Consider the following 11,881-nt stretch of genomic DNA (forward strand, 5'->3'; position numbering starts at 1 on the left):
GTGTTTTGCATGCTTATACATTATATTTTAACAGTTATCAATTAATGGATAATATATTTTCATTATAATACTTCAGAGAGCAGAGAGAGTTTTCTTTAGGTTGGAGACTTAAAGCAAATATTTAGGGTGTTTTTACTGCTTTCAAATGTTAAATTAGATTGAACCCGAACAATATGTAGGGTTAAGGCCAGCAAGGGGCTTAGTTACTTGAGTATAAACATGCAGTATAGTTTTGGGGCATTTGCTGAAATGACTGGTGCTGTTAGTTTTTTGTCCAAGCATAGCCTCCTATATTGGAAGGCATCCAAAATTATGTTTATGACATCGTCTCACCTCAATGTTGTGTTTTATATGCTTATGTGATGAATTTACACACTAAAGTAACAGCATGATGTAAATGTTGTAATACAAAAGTAAGTTCACAGCAATATTAACCCCAATTTCCATGATTTGACATTATTGTTGTTATTGTCAGCCAGGGAGGAAACAAGACACTGCTCAGAGCAATGTGAGGTTTAATAGACAGACATAAAACAACTGCTGTAAATGTACAAGCTTTAAAGGACAGTAGGTTTTTAAAGTCTGTCTTAAAACAACAGTCAGATGCACATGTTAACATTAAAACAGGTTTTGTTCACTGTAATCATTCCCCCTGCTCAAACTAACCATTAAAAGATCCCGAACGCTTACAATGTAAGCGATGGGGAACAAAATCGACTCTCGTTGTTTTGAGCAAAAATGTATTGAACTGTTTATCTGAAGATAATATGAGGCTTCAGCCGTCTGAGTTAGTCAAATAAAGTCGATATCTCTGTTCACAGCTACAGTCTTTTTAGTCAAATTTCCCTGTTTGTGTTTTCATGTTCAGCTGCAGTTGAAGGATCATAACAAAAAGAGAGAATTTGGCACAAAAAAGACAGTAACTTTGAAATATACTGACTTGATTCAATTTAAAAGACTGAAGTCTCATATTAGCTTGAAATAAACTTTTGAATATATGTTTGCATGGAAGGAGGACTGTGGATGTTTTCCCTCGTCACGTCCATTGAAAGTGTATTATGAAGAGATCCCTAAATGACCAGTATGAACAGGAGGAAAGATTACAGCAAGAAAAACGTGTCACTATTAATTACACATTCATGGACTATTGTTTTAGGACAGACTTGAACATTTCTCAACAATACAGATGTAAAATTACCTTCTTTTAAAAAAAATCTAGAAGCAGATTTAAGAAACGACTTACATAATTAAAGCCTTTAAACAGTAAACTGATTATCTTTGTATATAGCAATCACACAGCTTGATATTGAAATATGTACCTGCTTGTGTATAATACCGTACACTATGTGCATGAGAACAACACTCCAGGTAATTATAACCTTGTTGTACCTTTGAATATGAGAATAATGAATAGGTTTGTCAGGCTGACTCATCTGATGCTAACATCCATCCACCCTCCACCTCACATGGTCTAGCAGGCTCTCTGATACAACGTGAGCCTGGTTTGGACAATTAAACGCACATTAGTGAGCCAGTCAGGTGTTTTGTCACCTCTCAATGCTGTTGAATTTGTCTTCCTGTATGCGGGCGGTTTGTGTCCTGCAGGCAATTCAAACTGTTAGACAATTCTTCATCAACAGCATAAAACAACAGTGTTGATTGTAAATTATGGCTATTATGAGAACAGAAAACAGACAAGAAATATAGCAAATTATCCTAAGTGGGCTCTCCTGACAACCTGATGGGATGAATAGTAATATGATCATGGCAGAATGTGAGTCTGACCTCGATCCCCAAATGAGTTTCCACAGTGCCGCTGACGTCATGGCAACTGTGTCCGGTGATGCTTCAGCATGTTAATGAGCTCACTGATGTCCAAGACATGTTGTCAGTCACCTGGCTGAGGTGAGTCACTCAGAGTGAAACACATGGCAGCAAGCATGTTGGCAGGAAATAGCAGGGGGAAAAAAAGAAAGAGAGAGAGAGAGAGAGAGAGAGAGAGAGAGAGAGAGAGAGAGAGAGAGAGAGAGAGAGAGAGAGAGAGAGAGAGAGAGAGAGAGAGCGGAAATCTGGACACGGGTGGTTTATTGGTATGGAAAAAGCCACTGAGTCGTTCCTAATCAGACCTGTGTAGCCTTGAGCACACACTCCGACGTGACGCAAAGCTGGCTGCACACCTCCTTTCGCTTCATCCTGCTTTGGTTGCTTCTGCATTATGAAAGGTCACTAATATTGTCTTGACCTGCCACCCAGGACACTATACTGCCATGATAAAATCCTCAAACTTAAATAAGAATTTTGCTTTAAGCAGAGACACCTCAAGACTCTCAAATGAGCTTCTGTGTGTGTGGTGGTGGGAGTGTGTGTGGGGTGAGCATATGACTTGTTTCTGTATATTATATTGAACTTTGCATTGGGTTTGCAAGTGCAGCTGTGTATTATTCTGCGAGCATGTGTAGTTCATAAAAGGGGGGGATATGTTGGCTGCGATCCAGCTCCAGCTAAGCCGTCGTTGCCAGTTTTGGATGGCATATCACCAAGTTGGCAGCAACTGCTTTCAGACTCAGAGGGCCAGAGTAAGAAACAGAATGGCAACTTTGTTTTGTGGACTGCTGCTGCAGACTCGTCGTTATATGTTGCCTCTGCAGTCAAATGGCAGCAGCATAAAGCTGTCTGGCTCGCTCTCAGTTGCAATTGGTGATTCAGAGGAGTGCAGCGAGTGGGAGATTGACAACTCAAGACCATGACCACAAATTTATGCATGTTTGTTTGCATGTTATCGGGCACTTACATGCATAATGAGCGCACAGTTATTTTCTTTGAGTTCTGCTCCACTTCGTTATCAACAACAATTGCATCCATCAGTCTGTGTCTTCCTGATAAGATAAGGGGGTATAGACCTCATTAATTCAAAAGAAACTTATTGTTGGGGAAACAGTCTGCTAATAAATAAAAAACTAAACCGGCACACAACCTGGCTGCTGATTTTTATAAACTGGGAGGGCACTTTTGTTTGCTTTTGTGAGAGTGTTTAAATATGCTTATTTACAGTGTGATATAGTTTGTTTGTTTTACATGTTGTGCATGTGTGTGTGTGTATGAGTGAGAGTGCGAGTGTTGATGCTTCTGCTTGTGTGCATGTGTGTTTCTATGTTTATTTATGCTCTGTGGCAATGCATACATTTCATGCTGGGCAAAGAGGAACAGATGAACAAACAGCAAGTGAAGAGGGCTGGCCCGGAGGCTTGTGTGTGTGTGTGTGTTTGTGAGTGTGTGTGTTTGTGTGTATGTATGAGAGACTGAGAGGTAATAACCAATGCTTACTTTATGCCCTGGTTTGGTCCACATTCAGAGTTAGCTTTGTGTTTTTTGGGGGGACATAACTCCTGTTGATGGCCGAGTTGTGTCAGCAAGATGTGTAGCCCCCGTCCTGCAAGACACATAAATCACTGACTCCCCCGCTGAGTGGCTTTACACCACAAAAACCCATCACACAGAAACAACCCTGACCACAGCAATGTGACATACAGCAAAGTACTTCTTCCACTAACTCTTTTATTTGGCCACAATGAGGGAAGAAATTATCCCAAAACATACAATACATGCTGTAAGTATTTTTAACTCAGCAGAGGAAATTGAAATCATTCCAAAGAGTACTGAGGTTCTCTGAAGACAAATAATGGCCCCACTCATTATTAGACACTTATGAATATATATATATATATATTGTATATATATTTAGGTATTTACAATATATTTCCTGCCCACATGCAATAAGAAATATTTGTTATTCAGTTTTCAGCTCATTCTCATGAGATCCTCTCCTCTCTTCTCCTCTCCTCCCCCAACTTATCACAGTAACAGAGGAGCAAACCACAGCGGGTAGATCTCCCTTTCTCCATTCACATTCCGGTAACATACAAGCTACAGCTGGTGGCTTTTTTAATGAAATTTTCAGACCAGTCAGAAACCAACTAAGCTGGTTATGAGGAAGCATCCAACACCAGAATGTCATCCTGGCTTATAAATGAGTCGTACACACCCCCGGGGCAGGCCTGCGGCCAGGGTCAGGGTCTGGCACACTGCAGGAAAGTTAGCTAGGCAGAGTCAGAAGACCACACTGAACGCCCAGAGCTTTCCGCTGCAGCCACGCAAGCGTAAACGCATCTCATACTGGGGAGATTTCCTGCGGCAAAAACAAGGGCATGTTTAGGTTTGTTGACTTAGCTAAAGCTGGCAGCCACGAGGATGTGTGATTTTGTTAGAGGTGCAGGTACGCGCCTGACAGCTGGTTGGCTGAAAGAAATCCTCATGATTTTTTACTTAGTGGTTTATTTCCCTTGCTGCGCTGCTGTTCTCCATTTCCCACAAGCCATTTATTCCTTGTATGACTTTATTGTACAGGCAGGCGCTTTTTATCAAATGATATTTGACACAGTCCCTGAAAATCTTCTGTGGGCAGCTAAATGCCTTTCCCTTTCAAGACTCAAGATTCACTTGATATGCACAATGGGTGAAATGAAAATGTGCAGTCATCACTTTCAACCGGAGCGCTATTTTTCTTCATGAACTCATTTGCCACACATCCAGGTTATTGTCGGGGGAAAAAGAGACCCAAGAAAATTAATTTTAATAAATAAAACAGACACTTCTCATTGATTGATGGTGCTTATCTTTCAATATTTGAGGTGGTCTGACATGTGCATATTCTAAGATGTATGGTCTAACTGGATATGAGTAGGAAGAAAAATGACAAAGATAAAAGAGAAGCATAAAAATCGTTTTAAAGCTGCTGAGTTGAGTACTTGATTATTATGAATTTAAATTTGAATAAAAAATTCTCTTTGAGCCTCAAAACTAAAAAAAAGCAAAATAATCACTCATTTTAAAATGTTTTTTGGTTTAATGTTTTCAAAGTAGAAATATACCCATGATTGACACGGCTTAACGACAACATCACAGTAATGACTTTAGTGCTTCCAGCTCGTCTCAGTGTTTCAGTGTCTGAGCCAAACGGCAAATGGCAGTGAAGAAAGAGTTCCTTTACCTCAGCACACAAAGTGCTTGCCAAGGAAAATGGAAGTGTTTAAAAATGGATTGCTTGTTTAAACAGCATGTAAAATTAAGCAGATTATAAATGTATACATCTAGTACTCACATTCACAAAGGCCCTCTCTCTTTTTCTCCCATCAGTCAGCCATCCCTTCAACCTCTCTCTTTTTCATCTCCCACTCTACTGTAATTCTTTATCTCTCTTGCACTGATTACTTCTTTTTGCAAAGACAATGGCACAAGCTCAGTCTTAAATGGCCAGTTATGAGGAGAGATGTGTTCGCCTTGCCATTGCCAAGGAAATTAGCCTCTGTTTGTGATTTAATTTCAGATTTTCTGACTTAATTACTTGTGTGTGTGTGTGTGTGTGTGTGTGTGTGTGTGTGTGTGTGTGTGTGTGTGTGTGTGTGTTCTCGTAGGTGTTTTATGGGTCCCTGCACTTGTGCACAATTGATTTACGTGGGGAAAAAAGGAGAACATTATGTAGACTGACTGTACAGCACATGTGTGGGCACCAGTAATGATGGCACTGTAAGATGAAGGTAATTATTGAAGACAGCTTGACTCAAGTTTGTCTCCTGGAAACAAGGAATGAGAGCTTTTGTGTTCCTAGAATAAACATTTGTTACCTACACAAATACGTATCTTTGAAACAGGAAGCTGGGTGGAAATGAAAGATCCAACTTGACAAGTCTGAATGGGAGAGTGATGAGCAGAGATACAAAGTACAGATAATGAAAAGCTTCAACGCAGTGGTGGACCTAGTAATTTTGATTCCTCAGGCAAACGGAAGTAGGTGAGATTTTCATGTAATCAAACCTTGTTTTTGATACTACTTATCAACATATATTTTTCTTCAAAAGTAATTCAATGTATTTGCATGCAGTTATTATGTAATCCAATTTAACTCACTGATAACAGCTTCACTGTTTACTGTTTGCTCTCTTTACACCGTGTCATAGCTGTATCAAGTTAAAAGAGTTAAACAGTCACAGTGTTAGACATTTATAATGACATGTTAGATGAAGATGAAGATGAAGATGATGATGAAGACCTGCTGCTGTGAGGAAAGCTATTTGTGCCAGTTTGTGGTTGTAATAATTTTATTTAAAATAAATGTATTAAAAATAATATGAGTTTGTTTGGTTGCGTTGCACACAGATGGATCTGTTGTATTAATCATCTGTTGTATCTGTTCGAAGTGTGCTGTTGCCATGGTAACCACAAGTGTCATCGAATCAACCAGTAATACATTTTAAACTTTAAGGTTTGACTTAGCTGTACCAACACAAATGAACGTTAGCGTTGGCCAAATCTCTAAAATCTTGGATTACATTCAGTAACATTTTTACATCTAATGCCAATGTGTGCATGTTGCAAATATAGTATGATTAAGGTTGGAGGTCATTGTCATCCCAAATAAATGATGACTTTAAGGTATGTTTAAGTTTAGGCAACTAAAACATTTGATTAAGGTTATACAAAGAAAAAATATCATTTCAGGTGTGGGACCTGCAACATTAATTGCAAAGTCAAAATCAAGATCATTTAAAGCTGCAATAATAGATTTTTTTGGCCACTTGGGAGCAATGGAAACCAGCTGTTAATCCAACACTGACATATTATCACTTCATAAAGTTGATATGGTGAACTATTCACACATCCTGAACGTCATTAGTGTTCATTTTAAGTCATGTTTCTGTACAAGTCCAATATTCACTCTCAGCTTTTGCTTAGTTTAGGTCTCCACTAACTTCTGAGGAAAATATCTGACTCTTCAGCTTCTAAATGTCCCCCTATGTTCTCAAGTTAGTTGCTACCTTTGTCTGTTTGCTGTTTGGTGCTTGGCAGGTAGTGTACAGTGATTCTTTGCTGAAAACAGCTGCCTGTCATAAATGAGTGCAGTGACACTGAATCAAAAGAGATAAATTGTCTACTGTATCTGTGTTGGTTTCCTTCAAAATGACTGACATAGTGCCTTCACCCACCCCCCCACCCTCCTCCCGATAGTGTATGATACTTTAAATTAGGAGCCATGGCAAACATGAACTCAATAAATGGTTTCATCTATTAAAACTGCATAGGTGGAATTAAGTTCTTCTGACTGCTGTCCCACAGGACCCCGATACATTGGTATTTTTAAAAAGCGCTAATTAAAACAGAAACAGAAAACAATGATACAAAGTCATCAGGAACAAATTGATTGACAGATTGGTGAAAAAGCGGAATGACAGAGTAAAGCACCTGTGAGATATTCAAAAAGTATACCATTGGGGACTGCAGACTGCAGTTGGTAGGATTAGGGCTAAACCAAAACAGCTCCGAGTTTCATCACTACAAGCAAACCCTCATTTTACACATAGTAATTTTAGAAACTGTTAATTTAAAAGTATTGATTTCGACATTTTAGCCCTCTTATCTTAATCAAAACATGGTAGAGCCGCTCATGAAAGATTCAACATCTTACTACACTTCCCCCGCACCAACACACACACATGTGCATACACGCACACATTCAGCGTCTCTGTAGCACTCACAGCACTAATTATTTACAGAGGTGAGTGATGGGTGCGGTGCTGAGCTCTGGGTCACTGACACATGGGTGTCCTTCTGCCATCTGCTCAAGGGCTCACCAGCACACACACACACACACACACACACACACACACACACACACACACACACACACACACACACACACACACACACACACACACACACACACACACACACACACACACACACACACACAAAACATGCACATACACAAGTGTACACTCTTCCAGAATGAGGATGGGGTCACTGAATTTCACAGAGGAGGTCACAGCAGTGGTGGAGGGCTCAGCGGATCCTGAGGAGACAACGAGGATTGTCTTGAGTGACAGGTGAGTGTTGTACACCAAACATAAACAGGTTGAAGCAATTCTGTTGCTACATTTAAAAAAAAAAGAAGAAAAAAAAGAAGAAAAAAAACCCTTAATCTGCCTGCTTCCATCCATGGATGAATTTGAACACTGATGTGAACTCATTTATTTTCCCAAAACAATCTTGTGACATCAGTCTAAGAAAAGGAAAGATAGTCTTACCACAAAACACACAGACATGTATCAACACACTCTTCAAAATCGCACTTCATAGAGAGAGAAAAATGACAAAGCAGCAATGATACAAGTGAGTCTTGAGCACAACATCAATATCTCCTATTGATTTAGCTTTTGTTCTGACACAGAAAAACGAACAATTTCACAACAATAGACTCTCCTATTCAGTCTTCTGTTCCCTCTCCTGCTCTTATCTCCCTTCATTTTCCTCTACAGGCTTTTATTTCTGAGGATGGAAATAATGACATAATAGCTGTAGTTTTTCTTTGCAAACTGCAGACAGGGGTCAGTGGCAGTCAGAGGTGGGGGTTACTGTTTCCTCTTGGTAATTTAATCTTCTTGGGTCACAGCCCACCGGAGTCATGGGTCATTCAGGGTCAAGGAGAAAAGTCTGAGAGCTAAGAACTGAGGACGAGACAAGTGACTCATTCTACCCTGTTTATCTAGTCGGTTCTCTCTGGTAAAAAGGAAGAAAAATAGCTTCACAACATAATCCTTTGATATAGTAATTATTGAGAGAGTAATCTCACTGTGACCTCAAGCATGTGCATGTGCTTGTCCTTCAAAAACCCATTTAGTATCTTAAGGAGCTGCTGGTTAACATGCTTTTTAAAAGGTCCAGAGAAACACAATGATTAAATATGCATTAGCTCTGCATTCATCTTGCTTTTCCTTGACAAATGAGGCCAGTTCCAGTGTTATGACAACACTAGCTTTGCCGTGATATCCTAATGCTTTATTTACTTTCACCAATGCTTCAAAAATCTGTTTGGAATATACGGGCAGCAGCAGCAGTCATGCTCCATCCAGATGGCTCTGCTGGCCTACAAGTATACACTTGAAAGACACAAGGTGAGGAGGCGGACGCTCTTGGCTCTGGGTTTGTCGAGTATTTAGTTGGTACTGGTGGGTGTTTGATTAGTATTCTAATAGCAAAGAGGCTGAACACTGACCGGCCACCCCTAGAGAGATGAGAGATGTGAGAATGAAATCAAATTAGCTGAGAAACAAAGAGGCATCCGCTGAAAAGCATCCACATCCATGCAGACTGGCAAACAGACAAAGCCACTCCCACCGGCTCTCCTGAGAGGAAGAGACTTGCCTCCACTCCCCATGTGGTCACAACAAAACAAGCCAAAGCCAGGGACTTCAAAGCAGCCATGCACAAACACCACACACAGGGTCTGTCTGAGACATCTCCGGTCATGTGACTCCAGGCCAGGTGCACTCAGACTGGGTCCTTGGCAAAGCAACGTGGTCGCTGCCCCTGTCAGTCTTGATCAGCAGCCAATCAGAGGCTCCCCCTCCTTTGAGGTGGCTGTTTTGGGGGCTTAGGCCACCTCCCAGATTGGCTGAGCACCTGCTGCTCTCCAATATGCCCACCCGCTCCTCACGGTGTCACAACAGGCCTCTCATTCACACTCCTTTAAGCTCCCCTCCCTCTCTATCTCCCCCTGCCAGGTGGGACCAAACACATGCCCGCTGTCTCACAAACAAGAAGACGTGCCAGCGTTGCCCGGTTAGCTGCGAGGAGTCTTGAGAGACGTCCAACTATCACACAGATTTGTGGTGGAGCCAAGTAGTTCGGGGAGGAACCAGACAGGCAATAAAGAGAACAAATCCCACAAAACTTGAGAACACAGCAGCATAAAAGCAGTTGACAGACAGGCAGTGCAGACACACATTCGAAATTAATCAGACAATAGAAAGAACAAAGCAACAAAACCGAGAAACGAAAAGAAAACTGGCAGTCATCTATAAAGCAAAGGCCTAATAAAAGATTTTCAGGATGAATAAACACAATATAGAAAACCTTCCTTCCATATTTATTGGAAAGAGGAAGGAAAGGACAGCCAAATAAGAATCTGCCATTCCTCTCTGTTCATTCATTTCCTGCAAAGAGGCAATGACGACCAATATGTCTGACCATCAAACCAAAGCGCCTTCCTGCAAATAACCATGTGATGTAGGCAGGAGCGGCATTAGCAGTTGCAGCCGGGCTCCCGGCCTGCTGATGGGGCCAGACCGGCTCCCCAATGATGACTGACACACAGGGGAAATCAAGCCAATCACTTACTCCCCCCTCACACCTCCACACGCCTCTTTCCTCCCTTTACCTTTAAATAACCACACTCATGCTCTTTTCTTTTTCTTCTTTGTCTGTATCGCTCACTCTCTCTCTCTCAGCCTCCTCCGCCTTCGATCTATTAACCCATCCCTCTCAGCAGAGGAGCTGGGGTAATCTCAGCCAGGCAAAACCAATTCAACAGACAGTGTAATGCTCTCCACTTCAGCTAAGCTCCAATTGGAGCTCTTGAACTGGAAATTACATTTTCACAGCTTGCTAACACTGAATTAATGCCAATTATAATGGGTGTTTGAGATGAAGATGTAGTGAAAACACCGGCTATACTATAAGCCAAAGGAGCATATTAGGCTGAGCCAAATGTTAATATCACTTGGTTTCAGTTTCTGACAGCTGCAATTTGTATTCAGAGTAATGGACAACACTTGCAGCAAATTTTTTCTCCCCCCTCTTCTCTTCACCACTCACTTCTTTTCTTTCCGTGTCTTCTCATCCAGCTGAAGTGGTGTTATATAGAGATAGAAAGATATCTTGTAAAAATAGAGATCATGGCAACGGTAACATGCAAAGGAGGGAGGAACAATAAGACTAAGTGCTCTTGTGTCCAGAAGAGAGAGAGAGAGAGAATATAGCGAGAGAAAATGATTCAGAGGGAAAGTTGCAAATGGTGAAATATAGCTGTCACTGCTCAACTGCCACCAAGAGAACGAACTCTAAACTGTTTTTATTTTAATTTTACTCGAGTTTACTAGAGTTGACAGGCTGGCAGAGTTTTTGAAAGCACCCAATGATGAGTGTTTGGGGAAACATAAACACACAGAATATTTCAGATAATATACCACCATTAAATTTAATGCTTTAAACTGAGAGTTTTCACGAGAGGGTTTGAAACTATTAAAAAGTTTGGCGACAATATATATGTCCACACACTATGGAGCATTAAAGACTGAGTCAATAAAAGCACATGTGTTCCCTGGTGTAATTAAGAGCAAAACAGGATTAAAATAGCAAAAAGAAGTGATGCTTTAAAGAAATCACATTTTTATCCCAGTGTACGTAAAGGATTGTATGTTCAAGTTTGCTAATATTAAAAATAACTCAATTAATCAAAATGAAATACATTTACCATTTAAATTGATACTTATTACTTACACTGCCATGATTATCAAATTTATCATGAAACCAACATTTCATTTTCATTTAAATATGAATTAAATCCAGATTTTTAGCCAATGAAATTGAAATGTAAGAGGTCTTTTTTCATTTTCATAATAGCAGATTTCACCCAAGCCCCTTTTTTGAAATCTGTCAAGGCAGACTACAAAACAAAATACACCAGTCAGAGGGCATTATTTCACTTGTCAGATTCAGTTTCAGTTTCATAATTCACTTCATTTTAGTGTAGATGGCCATGAATGTCCATAGTTTGTAGTGATCCAAATATTATAGTGACCTTGTTTAAATGAGATATTATAACATCGATTTGTAGAAATCTGACTATCATGGCATTTACAAAATAATTTCAAATTCAATTTTACAAAATCTGAGGGGCAAACTCTTAACTTTGATTAAACTGATTTGATGTTTTGGAAACTTTTGATTAGCCTTTTCATTCTACCTACAGTTCAAACGTTGGCAGCCT

This window comes from Scomber scombrus, chromosome 18 (assembly GCF_963691925.1).
Source record: "Scomber scombrus chromosome 18, fScoSco1.1, whole genome shotgun sequence".
Lineage (NCBI taxonomy): Eukaryota > Metazoa > Chordata > Actinopteri > Scombriformes > Scombridae > Scomber > Scomber scombrus.